General features: G+C 45.3%; 1 protein-coding gene across 3 annotated transcripts in view; it reads left to right on the forward strand.

Moving 5' to 3' along the window:
• Window positions 1-16,968, forward strand: part of LOC147630712 (uncharacterized) — a 70,174-nt gene that overhangs the window by 46,173 nt on the left and 7,033 nt on the right. The gene's annotated exons all lie outside the window — the stretch shown is intronic.

Genomic DNA, 16,968 nt, shown 5'->3' on the forward strand with positions numbered 1-16,968 from the left:
TATGTGATAGAAAACCTCAGTTGAAGAAAATAATACTTCCACATATACCATAAATCCAAAACTGATGAAATACAATCTCGGGAAGCTATAAAGCCGGTGTAGAACAGTCCAAACAGCTTTAGGCACCATGAACAAGTCGAGCAGCAGCACAACGGACAACCAAAAACAGGGTGGGGCAGCATCAATAGATCTGGTACAGTAGGTACATGGGCTGGTACAACAAGTACATAGGCTAGTAAGCAAGTACAATGGCTGGTAGAGTAGGTATAGTGGTGGTACAAGAGGTAGAGTGGTTGGTACAAGTACAATGGCTGGTACAGCAAGTACAATGGCAAGTACACCTGATCTCTCCCAAAGAAATGTCCAGGTTGGTGACAACACCGCGGCATCACCCCTCTTGGTGAAAATCATGGCATTTGGGTGAGCCATAACACGCCATTATATGCAAACTACCATACGAAAGCATAACATTGTCATGAATATTCCATTCAATGGTGTAGAAGGCACAAAAAAAAAAAATTTAATAACAAAAAGTACATCAGTACAAAAAACGGTGTTTTAAGAGTTTCTGAGTAACTTGGAATATGATCTATGAAGTGAAAAAAAACTTCATCAAAATTCTGGTTCTATGAATCGGCTTTATCAAGCCATAGATTCCATAGTCTCATCTTGTCAAGTATCGGCTCAAAAAGCACACCGATCACAAGCTGCTCACAACTTGCTGCACACAAGGGTAATCCTGCTATCCACCCTAAATGTTCGTAGCTAAGGCTGCCCCACTATGATGTTCAACCTTAGGATTCATTATATAGTGCCCAATAAACACTAAAACAAGGTGCCGATCTGTGAGAATATGTGAATATGAAGCGGAAGCAAATAGAGATCACACAAGAGAGAGTAGACAACCAAGAGAGATCCAACACTTGAGCTAGAGACTGAAATATTGAATGTATTGAATGAAATATGAAGGTACAATGGCCATGCTTATATACATCTCATGTAGAGCAGTCGGGCAGTAGCACTGGAGGACAAATGTCCACGACAGATAAAAGTGCCTAAAATAAGCTATAAAAATAGTGGGAAAAATCCCTAAAAATATCAAATAAATATCTGGATAAAAAGAGTAAAAGAGAGCTAGAGATGACATGTCCAACACCTCCTCTCAGCTCTAGCACGGGGGTCCGACTCCCATACGGGTAAGGAGCTGATCAATAGTATCTCAAGGAAGAGGTTTGGTGAAGAGATCAACGATGTTGTCCTAAGAAGGACAATACTCCAATGTAATGATGCCGTCGGCAACCAACTCACGAACAAAGTGAAAGTGAACCTCAATATGTTTTGTGATGAAGTTTGAGCCAACGCCAAGGCACTTTGGCTGTCCGTAAGACGACGGATCGGAGAATCCGAGAGTACATCAAGATTGCTCAACATTTGGAACAACCATAACAGCTCACATCAGGTATCCAAATAAGCATGGTACTCGGCCTCAGTAGAAGATAATGAAACTGTAATCTACTTATTGGATCGCAAGGAAATAAGACCGAAACCAAGAGTGAAGCAATAATAATCAGAAGTGGATCGTCGAGTATCCTGATCACCTGTCCATTTAGCTTCAGAGTATCCAACAAGCTCAGTGCCTTCTCTGAAAGAGAGACCATAGTCCAAGGTATCGGATAAGTATTGGAGAACCCTCAGAGCGGCCTGCCAATGAGAATGTCGAGGAGCGGAAGAAATTTGATTGAGAACATTGACACTGTAAGAAATATCGGGCCTGGTCAAATAAATAAGAGAACCAACAAGCCTCCGGGACTGTGTACTGTCCTCGAAGAGGGGAGAGGGATCATCACAGGAGAGCTTGGAGTTAGGATCCATCAGACGAGAAATTGGACGGCACTCGGTCATCCCAAATGTCTCCAGGGGCTGCTACAAATATCTGTACTAGCTAAGAAGCACTCCATCAGAAGACTGATAGACCTCCATCCCAAGAAAATAGTGGAGAAGTCCTAAGTCGGTCATCTCAAAGGTGAGAGCTAAATCTGATTAGCTAAATCTGATTGGAGCTGTTCAATCTTGGCAAGATGTGAGATCAATAAATCATCAACATATAAGACAATCAAGCAGAGCAAAGCATCCTGCATAGAGATTGTTGTCTACAAAGTATCTCTGGATCCAAGGGAAAGAAAGAATGTGTCAATCTTATCATACCACGCCTTGGGTGCTCGTTTCAAACCATAAAGGGCTTTGTGCAATTTATACACCTTACCCTCATGCCTGGGAACTTGAAAACCTTGAGGTTGTTCAACATACACCTCCTCATGTAAGTCACCATTAAGAAAGGCAGACTTGACATCCATTTGGTAAACCGGTTAGTGCTCATGAGCAGAAAGAGCAAGAACTGTCCGGATGATGGTGTATCTGGGTGTAGGAGCAAAAGTTTCCTCATAATCCACACCCTCAATACCCCTTCGCAACCAATCTGGCTTTGTGTTTGTCCAGAGATCCATCAACATGAAACTTGGTCTTAAAGACCCACTTGACCCCAATAACCTGTCGATGCAGAGGCCGGTCCACAAGCTCCCATGTACGATTCCTCTCAATGGAATCAATCTCGGCATCCATGGTTGCCCGCCACTTTGGAAGAGCAAGAGCCTCTTTAGCTGTAGTAGGCTCATATGACTGTATCATTGTACTTATCAGGGCAAGGTTACAAGAATGATGAAGTTGCTGTAATCCCCGCAAAGATTGTGCTGAAGAATCAGCAAGGTGATGAAGTTCCATATCAAAAACCGGGTCACTATTTGAATGAGTGCAGAAAGCGGCTTACAAAGGAGAAGAAAAAGGAAAGTGGCATGGCTGTAGATTCTTCTTCATCACTTGCAGCAAAAGATGATGCATCAATAAATCTTGTGCAGGGTGAGTGGACTTTTCTTACTTGCAGTTATGATGCATCATTAGAGCATATGTCTCTCAGTGTCAATGAAAGACACGACACATAGTACTTTGACAGTGGTACTTATAAACACATTACCTCACAGAGGAATTTGTTTAAGACGCCTATGGCTGCCCGTGAAGGCAAACTGGTAACATGTGCAAACAATTCTTCTTATCCAGTTCAAGGTGTTGGTGAGGTGATCCTCACAACAGCAGATGGTGCAGACTTATGTCTTCTAGATGTATTGTATGTGCCAAGGATTAAGAAGAACTTGTTGTCCATCTCCTCTTTTGCTAAAAGAGGATATGCAGTGAACTTTGAGGATGACAGATGCAGAGCGAAAGACCATGAAGGTGGCTATGCATTGGTCACTTCTGGCACATTGTACCATGGGTTATATCAGCTTGACAGGTTTGACAGGAGAGAACATGATGCTCATGTGGTTACCACTCTTACACCTGCCACGCAAGAGGTAGAATTGTGGCAATGCCGGGTTAGGGCATGTGAATTATGGCAGTTTGATGCTATTGCAAAGGCATAAAATGGTAAAGGACATGCCTCATGTAGAACCGCCACCAAAACATGTATGTGAAGGGTGCATATTGGGTAAGAAGCACAGAAATGCATTCCCAAAAGATGGATCAACCAGGCCTGTCTGGAAATTATAGCTTGTGCACAGTGATGTGTGTGGTCCTATGCGGATACCATCTATTGGAAAGCATCTATACTTTGTAACCTTTATCGATGACTACTCGAGATTTGTTTGGGTGTATCCCTTGAAAGCAAAATCTGATGTATTTACATGTTTTCAGGATTTTGTGGCACAAGCTGAAAATCAAACAGGTTGCAAAGCGCAGACCCTCTGTACAGATCGAGGGGGGAATACATGTCCATTGCTTTTTCAAAGCTTTTATGGCATAAAAGGGCATAAAGCATCAATGCACGATGCCATATTCTCCTCAGCAAAATGGTGTTGCTGGGAGAAAGAACAGGGGGCAGCTTGCAGTTACATGCTTACAGTGATTCCGAATAGACTGGTGACTACGATACACGGCAATCCACAAGTGGGAATTGTTTCTTTTTGGGGAATTCATGCATATCATGGTTGAGCAAAAAGCAACCCACTGTTGCCACATCTATTTGTGAGGCCGAGTACAGGGCAGCCTTTACAGCCATAGTAGATTGTGTATGGCTGAGGAGATTGATGGCTGATCTTCGTGAGTGTCAACAGACAGCCACCACCATACTCACTGACAGTCAGAGTGCTATAGCCGTGGCACGAAACCTGTCACAAACGGGTACGTGTATACGGAACCAATTCACTACCAAAACATCATACATACATCAACCATTCCTGGCATATACATGATTACCATCATTGTGGAACATTACATGAGCATATACATCCTGCAAACATAAACCAACTTGCACATCACGCAGCACTGGGGGCTGAAGTTGGGCCAGCCCCCCTAGAGATATCTTTATTACCAACATAAGTATTTATATGTACAAGATGCAGGTGCCCGGAGAGTACACACTCATCCAGACGACACCTGATTTATCCAACTGTGGAAACATAGGTAAACATATTACCTGCGACTCCTCGGTCACCAACCACTCCTGTTGCAACACCCTCGGTCACCAACCAAGGTTGAGCGATCACCAACCGCTCCTGTAGAACACCCTCGGTCACCAACCAGGGTAGAGTGACCGCCTTTGCACAGGTCCGGACAGCCATACAGAGATCCCAGGAGAAGCATAAGAAAGCAGTAGATAAGCATAGAAAGCAATTGCATTTGAAGGTTGGAGATTGGGTTTTACTGAAATTCCAAAAGGCTCGCCTTCGCAAGCAAACTGGAAAAGATGGTAACTATCCGAAGCTATCTTGCAAGTATTATGGACCATTTCAGATCTTGGAAAACATCAATGAGGTAGCTCACAAGCTGGTGTTGCCAGATCATTCGCGGATTCATAATGCTTTCCATGTTAGTCTCTTGAAGAGATATGTTGGTCCTCAGCCGGTGGAGCCGGTTATGGAAGATCAACCCGAGGTTGATGAGCTGGAAGAGGTATTGCAGCCTGAGCAGATTGTTTTTCACAAGAAGCGGAAAGCTGCTAGAGGCTGGCAGGCTTGTCCGTAAGTACCTTGTGAAGTTCAGGAACTATCCAGCACTTCATGCGAAGTGGATGGATGAGGCATATTTTAAAGACTATCTAGATCTTCTTGCGGCCTACTTGAAAGCTTTTCAGTTGCGGGCAACTGATTAGAAGCCGGGGGGAATGTCACCACTTCTCTGGCAGACGTTTGAAATGATGTCATGATTGAATACATGTGGAAGGGGTCCATGGAAGGATGTATTTCCCAGACCCAGCGGAGAGACGGCAGCACAAGTGGTTTGGAAGCAGTATGTCCACGCCTCTTGCGACTAGTTTGGTATCCTGGTGTGAGTTGTTGGCATGATTTATGAACTCATGGAAGGGTGGTAACCCTCGTGAGTGACTCTGGACTCATGGAAGGGTGGTTACCCTGGTGAGTACTTTTTGGTCCTGTGTGGATGGCACCTGTGAACGGGTTAGTTGGATGTACAAGATGTAAGTTGGGAGATTTCAACCACTAAGTTTGTCCACCAGCGTATGTATCTGAGTTGCACATGCATGGATGACTTGTTTTTGATGCCTGGACATTGCTTGGTATTTTTCCTGTGAATGTCCGCAGGCACCGGGGACGCCTAGACAACCCATGGATATGCATGTGCACACCTGTTTGGGACTCATATGGTTTCCTTATGTGTTTTGCAGGTGGTAAGTGTGCACACTTAACCCAATTTATTTATTATTTCATGTTACTAAGGTTTATTGGGTGCAAGGTTCACATTCACTTAAAGTGTGGACGGACACACTTATAATTTTGTAAGTGAGTTCACATCAGGGTGGACTATTTTTAATGAACCAAGGCCAAATATGAGAGATGGGAACCCGGGCACTCCCAAAAAGCTCCACAAGTTGCTATTCTGGGTGTGGGAGGGCCAAAGTGGGCAAGCCCTGACGGAAATCGTGGGCTGTTAGGAGCTGTGTGGACAGAAAAACAGCAAGTTTACTCATATGCATGAGCTACAGGTGGAATACATGCGAAGTACAAGGGTCCCAGGGCTGCTGGCTGCTATTTCTCTCTACAGGGCAGGTCGACTTCATCTACAGGGGCTGCAGGCTGATCGATTTGGCTCGAGGAGCTTGTGCATGGCTGTTGGGACTGTTTTTGGCCTTCTCTGCTGAGAATAGGGCTTGGACGGAGTGAGCAGAGCCTCTACAAGAGCTAACCGACTGTTATAAGGGCCATTATTGGCTATTTTTACAGGTTTGCAGGAGTTTTCTCACGACGAAACTTGAGCAAACATGTCCCTAGACAAGTACCAAGCCGGGGATGTGATCTAGTGGAACCTGTGGGTGGCCAGTGAGCCAAAACCATGGCTGGTTACTGTTTTGCAGGTTTGGGACAGCACTTTGTTAGAGGGTTGGTGACTGCTCTATCAAAGTACAGGAGTGGGGTTTATGCAAATCTGGAATGATCAACACCGGTCCAGTCATGATTGCTTCCTTTAACTTAAGAAAGGCATTCCTTTGCTTGTCACCCCAGTGAAAAGTAGCTTTCTTCTTTGTTAAATCATGCAAAGGTGAAGCAATCTCGGCGAAGAGCTTAATAAACCGGCGATAATATGAGCATAATCCCAGAAAGCTCGTGATCTCATGTACATTCTTCAATTCTGGCCAATCTTTTATAGCCTGCAACTTGGCGGGATCCATATGTACCCCATCCTTGGATACAATATGACCAAGGTAATGAATTTCAGCCAAGAAAAATTCACTCTTCTTGCCATTAATGTAGAGCTTATGGCGACGAAGCTCTTCAAACACTATGGCCAAATGCTCCTTATGCTGCTCTTCATCTTTAGAGAACACAATGATGTCATCAAAGAAAGTACCTATGAACTTTCTGTGTGCTCTAAAGATACGATCCATCATACGATTAAATGTGGCAGGAGCATTGGTAAGTCCAAACGGGACCACCAAGAACTCATAAAGCCCAAACTGCGTACGAAAAGCAGTTTTGTGAATATCTTGAGGGGCCACCCGTATCTGATGATATCCACTCTTAAGATCGATGCGGCTAAAACATGTTGCACCCTCCAACCTATCCAAAATATCATCAATACGTGGTATCGGAAACCTGTTCTTTATCGTCACCTTGTTAAGGGCATGATAATCCACACATCCTGTACGTCACGCCTTTCTTTTGCACCAGCAACACAGGTGAGCAATAAGGAGATGAACTAGGGCGTATCAACCCTTTCTCAAGCAAGTCATTAACCTGTGCCATAATCTCTTCTTGCTGATGACTTGCACTCACCCTGTAAGGAGGTCTATTCGGGAGCGTACTCCTAGGTATCACATCAATACGATGATCCTCAGGATGCTCAGGTGGCAACTCTCTTGGTAATGCATCCCTGAAACAATCACCATAACCACGCAAAAAGTCTATGCGCTCTCGGGTTAGATGATCTACATTTACATTCTCATGTTCAGATTGTTCTCGTACAAAAACCAAGTAAGAACAAGATGACTTCATTATTTTGGAAACCTGAACATGACTTACAATAGGTATGGTACTACCTGGAGTACCAGCTTCTATAACAAGCTCTCTACCTCTATGAACAAAGCTGATTTTCTTGGACTTATAGTCCTTCTTGGGCTCCATACGAGCATGCCAAGGCATCCCCAACGAAACATCACATCCTATGAGAGGAGCAACCAAGAAACTCTCATGATCAAGATATCCCTGTATATGAATTCGGAGTTTGCCAATGATCGGCGTTACATCAATTCCTTTATCCTCAAAGGCGGCATCTGCATTCATTTGAGTCCCAAAATCTGATACATCCAAGCCTATGGCAGCCGCCATCTTTACCGAAATGAAATTATCTGTGGATGCATCATCAAACAAAAAGAGTCCGGGCTGATCCCTCAACTGTCCCCATGCTTTACATATTGTTCTGTGATCTGGGGGCTGCCCCGTGTTACCCTGCACATCGGGCACAACATTCACATGAGGCTTTTCTGCATTAGAATCTGCATTCTTGGGGTTCTGCGGGCATTTAGGATATATGTGACCCTTACTACCGCAACCAAAACATTTCCCATCACGTACATAATCAAGCCTCTGCTGTTTTGACAACCCAAAATCATTGTGTTTACCCCCCGGCTTCTTAGATGAGTTTCCCTTTGTATCTGAGGCATCTTTCTACTCACTTTCAGAGGGCTGTCCACCCTTTTTCTGGTCATAACCAGCCCGTCTCTTGCCCTTAAATGAATCTAAATTTGACTTGTTTTTAACCCACTTTATATGAAAATTTTCAGCTATGAGTGCCAAGTTTATCAACTGCTGAAGAGTCTGATTTGGGTACACGTGTAAGCTCTCTTGAACATAGTTGCATTCCTACCCGTACTCATCCGATGAGTACCTTCTGGACTTTCCGTACCACTCCATACGTACCGTACCTTGTATGGATAAGGTCTTTGTACCAAATATGATGTTCAGTGTACAACACTTATTTGGCTCGTTTTTTAGTCAGTGGTCTTTGCTCAGTAGTTAATAGATTAGTTGTCATTTTAGTATTACCATTGTCTTTCATGCTATTTTTGTATGGTTGCTAGATATTTCTTATTTTACATACATACATACATACATACATACATACATATATATATATATATATATATATATATATATATATATATATATATATATATATATAGTGAAAAACGTGAACGTACTTAATGTACTTATCTTGATGCGTACTTTACGTACTCGTACCGTACATGTACCATACTGCACCGTACCTAAAGTACTCAACCACTCTGCTCTTGAATGATGGGGTGCAAACCTGATTCAAACTTCCATTTCTTCTCCCCATTAGAAAGAGACATAAAGGGAGTAACTTTTAGCAATACCTTCCAGTACTTAGCTATATATGTCTGCACTGCACTGTCTCCCCTTCATCCTGCTTCAACCAATCCCACTCTGTGCGTACATTCTTGGCAAAGTTTGGAGGCAAGAATTGAGCATAAAACTGAATTTTAAAGTCATCCCATGTGCGGGGAGCACTTGCATCCAAAAGCTTGGCTATCCACCAATCACTAGCTGTCTCTTTGAGATGCATACCCACATGCCTGAGTTTAGACTTCTCAGAGAAATATTTATTGCAAAAAGCAATTTCAAACTGTCTCACAAAAGCAAGCGCCTTCGTAGTATCCGTCTTGCCATGGAAGTTCTCAAACTTCACATCTTTGTCTCTTGACTTGGAACTCTCGGCTTTTCTTTTTAGAACGAGACCTGTCTCTAGCCCCATGTCTAGGCTTAGGAGACTCATGCCTGGGTCTCTTCCCACGTACTCAAGACACGCTCCTGGAGTGGTGAGAATCTTCACTTGAAGAACGCTCTCGGTGTGAAGATGCATAACGGTGACGATGATCTACATCTCCTGATGTACTGGAATCTGCATGTGCTTCCACACGGGGAGTCCTTTTTGTACCTGCATCACCCAATACATCCTTTTTGCCTTTCAAATAAGATATGGCCAGCTCTCTAGGATCTTCATATCCCATCTCTGCTGCTATGGCCTCAAAGGCTGCATCGTCACCTGAACCCTTCTTTTTCTTTTCATTCAAAACCCTTGAGGTATCTTTATTACCAACAAAAGTATTTATATGTACAAGATGCGGGTGCCCGGAGAGTACACACTCATCCAGCCGACACCAGATTTATCCAACTGTGGAAACATAGGTAAACACATTACCTGCAACTCCTCGGTCACTAACCAAGGTCGAGCGGTCACCAACCACTCCTGTTGCAACACCCTCGGTCACCAACCAAGGTGGAGCGATCACCAACCGCTCCTGTAGAACACCCTCGGTCACCAACCAGGGTAGTGGGATCACCAACCACTCCTGTACTTTGATAGAGCGGTCACCAACCCTCTAACAAAGTGCTGTCCCAAACCTGCAAAACAGTAACCAGCCATGGTTTTGGCTCACTGGCCACCCACATGTTCCACCAGATCACATCCCCAAGCCTAGTACTTGTCTAGGGACATGTTTGCTCAAGTTTCGTCGTGAGAAACCTCCTGCAAACCTGTAAAAACAGCCAATAATGGCCCTTATAACAGTCGGCCAGCTCCTGTAGAGGCTCGGCTCACTCTGTCCAAGCCCTATTCTCAGCAAAAACAGACAAGCTCCTCGAGCCAAATCGATCAGCCTGCAGCTCCTGTAGGTGAAGTCGACCTGCCCTGTAGAGAGAAATAGCAGCCAGCAGCCCTGGGACCCTTGTACTTCGCATGTATTCCACCTGTAGCTCATGCATATGAGTAAACTTCTTGTTTTTCCTGTCCACACGGCTCCTAACAGCCCACGATTTCCAGTTGAGTGCTCTACAAGTCAGGGCTTGCCCACTTTGGCCCTCCCACACCCAAAATAGCAACTCGTGGACCTTTTTGGGAGTGCCCGGGTGCCCATCTGGCCTTGGTTCATTAAAAATAGTCCACCCTGATGTGAACTCACTTATAAAATTATAAGTGTGTCCGCCCACACTTTAAGTGAATGTGAACCCTGCACCCAATAAACCTTAGTAACATGAAATAATAAATAAATTGGGTTAAGTGTGCACACTCACCACCTGCAAAACACATAAGGAAACCATATGAGTCCCAATCAGGTGTGCACACCCATATCCACGGGTTGTCCAGGCGTCCCCGGTGCCCGTGGACATTCACAGGCAAAATCCCAAGCAATGTCCAAGCATCAAAAACAAGTCATCCATGCATGTGCAACTCACATACATATGCTGGTACACAAACATAGTGGATGAAATCTCCCAACTTACATCTTGTACATCCAACTAGCCCGTTCATAGGCGCCAAGACCAAAAAGTACTCACCAGGGTAACCACCCTTCCATGAGTCCAAAGTCACTCACCAGGGTTAGCACCCTTCCATGAGTTCATAAATCATGCCAGGAACTCACACCAGGATACCAATCCTTCCATGGAACCCTTCCACATGTATTCAATCATGACATCATTTCAGACGTCTGCCAGAGAAGTGGTAACAAAACCCAGTGTTTCATACACGTACTAAGCACATAGAGATTCATTATCATTATGTCAGGGAGAGGATTTATACAGGGGAGATCTCATTATCTTACTCCTCTACATAGGCCAATGTTGCAGATCTGTTCACAAAGGTGTTGCCTCGAGAGAAGTTTGAAGCTTTAGGCTTACTCTCCTACATAGAGTGATATGCTGCCAACCTTATACAGGTTCACATTGCCACTACAGGGGGGATCTATTGGCATATATGCTATGAGTAGTGCCACATGTGAACATGGGCTAAACAAGGGCACTTTTCTCCCTTTGGGTTTTTCGCCTTGGATATCTGGTGTGAAAGGACACCACCACTTTTATTGTACTTTGATATTATGGAGTTGACTCCCTAGCTCCACACATTCCAATGCAATCCATTGGGTAAGCATAAATCACCATCCCACTGTGTACTTGTTGCTGTTGATTCTTTCAGTGTGTGTCTATGTGGAACCCTAACCCTGATCTGTCGCAACAGCTATGCAGCTTCTATCAAGTTAAGCAGAAGGGGATGTCATGTGCATCCCGCGCTTGGATGCCACATAGACATATTTGTACGGTACTGGTGCAAGGCCTGTGGTGGTTACTTGGTCCCATATGAGCCCTTGTGTGGGATGAGTCACTATTGAGCGTCATGGTCAGGTGTACAAGTCGCGTACATGGTTATACTCATGGTCATGGTCAACTGTGCATGTCCCTCACATGATGCCAGTGCATGTCCCGCATGCCTTTGTAACACTTTGGAAATGTCGTAGAGGTGTCCTGGGCACTTAATTAGGCTTGCAGTCGGGTGTAGGGGCACCAGGTAGGTCATAGGAGTTCTTATCTAGGAGCACGGTGCAATTGGCCTTCAGAAATTTGACGGGCGGTGAAACAAACACTCGCACATAAAACACTTCAACACCATTGAGGACCTAGAGAAGGAAAACAAACAGGGGGAGCTAGAGTGCTCCTACAAACAGTACACGGACACTGATTGGCCCCAAAACGCAGTGGCGCCCCTTGCGGTATTTCTTTAATTGATTATAACAGCTTTGATTACAATAAGGCTGAGAACTCAGCCGTCACAATAGAACTCTTGAAGCCTGCAAATACCCTGCATCATGGCTTCATATCCACTCGGCATCCACAAACAAGTCCAGCCATTGTTCACATCAAAAGACTCTCACACATTGAGTCTTGCATACAGAAGCTTTCTCCCATGATCAGGTCTGCCACAACCATCCATAGCTTCTCACCCTATGAACAGCATCACACCCTGACACATCCAGTGCTTCTGCATCACAACACAGACTCCCAAACTGTCTCTCAAAAGAGATCTCGCATCACAGCACAGCATACCATACACACCTGTACCAACCCTCTCTACCTTCCCAGGGTATTACCCATCTTTGTCATGGATTCCTTGTCTCCTGCCTAATCAGTAGCAAGGCTGTACCAAACATGTGTCCATTCTTGTACCTTCTGCCTGCATGTGACCTATCTCCTGGAGAAACCCAAACACATGTTTCCTCGAGAAACCTACGACCTGTTTCCACATGAAACCCTTAGGCTTGTTTCCCTTTGACACACTTGTCCTGTTTCCATACATAACCATTCACTTATGCACCATCCAATCACGGTGCCAAAAACCCATAGACCCGCTTCCATCATGCTGGTCTAAGCCTGTCCAGTCTGGCTGTGGAGATGCCTCAGCGATGCGGTCTGCTTCATGATGCAAGAAAACCCGCCCGCCTAGCTGTCACATGCAAGTAACATGCTCCACGACCACCAGTACCTGGCCAAATTCATTGCTGTGTGCCCATCCTCTGCACCGCTTTCCCACACCTGGCATCCATCTGACTGCCCAACTGGCTGTCCACCTAACTGATCGCTTGCCTGGCTGCCCACCTATCTGGTCGCTGGATGCTGGCAGCCCGTGCATATAGCACTCTTGATATCCATGCACTGGCAGCAATCCATCTGGCGCCCAAGGCTGTTCACAGCCCACCTGACAGTGCCCAGCAGCAACCAGCAGCAACAGTAGCAGCATCACCCAGCAGCTGTAGCAGCAGCAGCAGTGGCTCCTGGCGGTGGCATCAGCAGCAGCAGTCGCCTGGCTCGTGCGCAAGCAGCACCACCACCCGCTGCCTGTAGCCATATGTGCAGCAGCGCCACCCACCGCCTATAGCCCATGTGTAGCGGAGCTGATTCCATACGGCGACCACCTTGACGACTCCACACGGCGACGATCAACGGTGATCCACGCGTCAACCTGCCTCTTCAGCTCGCCTCCCTTCTCTTTATAAGGAGGTGATGCGCTTTCTCAAAAACGCCAAAAGCAAGATTAAAAACACATGCTTTTTCAAAATATAATAATAATATTTTAAGCATCAAAGGTTTAAAAGCTTATAACTTTAAAATTCCCTTTTGTCCCCTTTCACACTTGGGCTGGCCACTATTTATGAGTTTCCTTTTCATACCCAAACTTGATGCATGTTCACACTTTTCCATCCTGTGCCCATGCCCACCTGCTTGTTGTCCAGAGGGAAAAACACAGGGTCGTAACATACCCCCCTCTTGAAAAATAGCAAGCGTCCTTGATTGCACTCAATAACACAGTAAGCATCCAATGAAGAAAGAGTCCCCATATGACCAAAGCAATGCCCCTCCAGTGCATCTGGGTGATGAAACAATCATCCTGAACAATAAGGTCACACTGTCACATCAAAGTGACAAACCACTCTTGCTTGTTTCTTCAGAACCTGTAGCAAAAGTCTAAAACCAAGTGGAAACACATAATCTGTGTTAGCCAAAAACAAAACTATGCATCATTCTACATATGACAGACATATGCATTCGCAAACAATATGCTCCTCAAGACGCTCTACCGTTCCAAAATAACAGTCTCAGGGTTGCTCGCAAGCCTTACACCCATGGATATCCACGACTGGAGGTACAACATGAGCATATGAAAGCACTCAATGCATCCAAACAGTACATCCACTAAGTACTTCCCACATATGTCCCTCTTGATGCTTTATCCACTCTGCACATGGCCATCCCGTAGGAGCCACACTGAGTGATACATCCATGAACATAATAAAGTACTTGATGTATCATACCAACATACATGCATCACACCACACAATCCAGAGTACTACCCAAAGTATTCTCAATGGTACCAAGATCCAATGGCACCAGAATACAATAATACCTCAAAAAGTGTATGCATACATGCACAAATAGAGTTCGATCCATATATCCATGAATCAAACCAACTCTAGGATTGCTTGCAAGACTTATGCCCTTCATAGAGTCTCGAAGTGTTAACTCAGGTTGCCGCAGCCTTTGAGCTCAACCAAACCATGCCATTCCAAAGGAGACCAACTCCACAAATAGCATCATCTCAAAATCCAATTGACCGATCCTGTGGTCAAGAATAGCCAGAACCATATGACAAAGATCAATCTTCCTCAGTCATACCTTAGTTCCAAAGGCAAAAACCATCCATAGTTGTAGTTATAGTTCAAGGTGCGGCCGACTGTGAACCATACCCAACTTTACCATCTCATGTGACTAGTACACAATATCATAGAAGTCCCATAAACAGATGTACTGTCAGCCTCAGTACCTTGGGTGAATACAAAGATGTCACCAAGCGACTCCTAGATGAAAAACTAAGCCTGTCTATAACAAGGGAGCGGAGGTGCTACCCCCCTCTTGAGCATCAGGCAATGCTCCAGACCCATGCTCTGCTGAACCTGAATGAGCCATAACAAGAGTCGGCTCCAACTCAAAGGCATCAAGATAAAGCTGCAATACCTAAGGTGAATCTGCTAAGTCACCCTCCTCCATCCATTTCGCATCCATCAGTGAGCAGTTCTTGAACTTCACAGGATAGCGATGGGAAACTTTACCTCGTACCTTTCTTTCCTTATGTGCCAATATCTGCTCGGGAATAAGAACCTCATCAAGTTCCTCCGCTTCCGTCTGAGCCTCATCTGATACATCCACATGCACCCAGAAACCTGCTTGCACTCCACCCAAGTGGTAAGCACAAGTCCCAATGAAGCATAGTAGATCACCACTGCTAAACATAGAAAGAAGCTGCCTTCCGAACCCATGAAGTCTCCGTGAAGATGCCACTGGTGACTAATTGTCGAAAGCCATAGCCTTCAACCCATCTCTTGCACCATAACACTTCAACTGCTTCTTGTTCGTGGCTGACTACTTCCTGTCCTTGATGTCTTGATGTCTTTTCTCCTGAGCTTCCTCTTTAGCTTTTGCTCTTCACCTCATATAGGCAAAGACACACAATCCTGCACTGTCTCCTATACTTCCTTTTCACTTTCCACAAGTTGAAGCTTTTGATGTAACCCTCATGAGACAACCACGGGCTCGCCTCCTTGAGAAAGTCGACGATGTCCCGGCAACGGAACCATGCAACCATCCTTCAGAAATCTGACGGGCGGTGAAATAAACACTCACACATAAAACACTTTGACACCATTGAGGACCTAGAGAAGGAAAACAAATAGGGGGAGCTAGAGTGCTCCGGCAAACAGTATACGGACACCGATTGGCCCCAAAACGCAGTGGCGCTCCTTGCGGTATTTCTTTAATTGATTATAAGAGCTTTGATTACAATAAGGCTGAGAACTCAGCCGTCACAGTAGAACTCCTGAAGCCTGCAAATATCTTGCATCATGGCTTCATATCCACTCGGCATCCACAAACAAGTCCAGCCATTGTTCACATCAAAAGACTCACACATTGAGTCCTGCATACAGAAGCTTTCTCCCATGATCAGGGCTGCCACAACCATCCATAGCCTCTCACCCTATGAACAACATCACACCCTGACACATCTAGTGCTTTTGCATCACAACACAAACTCCCAAACTGTCTCTCAAAAGAGAACTCGCATCACAGCACAACATACCATACAATCGACACACCTGTACCAACCCTCTCTACCTTCCAAGGGTACTATCCATCTCTGTCATGGATTCCCTGTCCCCTGCCCAATCAGCAGCAAGGCTGTACCAAACATGTGTCCATTCGTGTACCTTCTGCCTGCATGTGACCTATCTCCTGGAGAAACCCAAATACATGTTTCCTCGAGAAACCTACGACCTGTTTCCACATGAAACCCTTAGGCTTGTTTCCCTTTGACACTTTTGTCCTGTTTCCATACAGAACCATTCACATATGCACCATCCAATCACGGTGCCAAAAACCCATAGACCGCTTCCATCATGCTGGTCTAAGCCTGTCCAGTCTGGCTGTGGAGATGCCTCAGCGATGCGGCCTGCCCGCTTAGCTGTCACATGCAAGTAACATGCTCCACGACCACCAGTACCTGGCCAAATTCATTGTTGTGTGCCCATCCTCTGCACTGCTTTCCCACACCTCGCATCCATCTGACTGCCCAACTGGCTGTCCACCTAACTGATCGCTTGCCTGGCTGCCCACCTATCTGGTCGCTGGATGCTGGCAGCCCGTGCATATAGCACTCTTGATATCCATGCACTGGCAGCAATCCATCTGGCGCCCAGAGCTGTTCACAGCCCACCTGACAGCGCCCAGCAGCAACCAGCAGCAGCATCACCCGGCAGCAGTAGCAGCAGCAGCAGCAGCAGCAGTGGCTCCTGGCGGTGGCATCAGCAGCAACAGCAGCGCTCAGCTCGCCTCCCTTCTCTTTATAAGGAGGTGATGCGCTTTCTCAAAAACGCCAAAAGCAAGATTAAAAACGCATGCTTTTTCAAAATATAATAATAATATTTTAAGCATCAAAGGTTTAAAAACCTTATAACTTTAAAATTCCCTTTTGTCCCCTTTCACACTTGGGCTGGCCACTATTTAT

This window comes from Cibotium barometz, chromosome 16 (genome assembly GCF_041138505.1).
Source record: "Cibotium barometz isolate CiBa-2024 chromosome 16, ASM4113850v1, whole genome shotgun sequence".
NCBI lineage: Eukaryota > Viridiplantae > Streptophyta > Polypodiopsida > Cyatheales > Cibotiaceae > Cibotium > Cibotium barometz.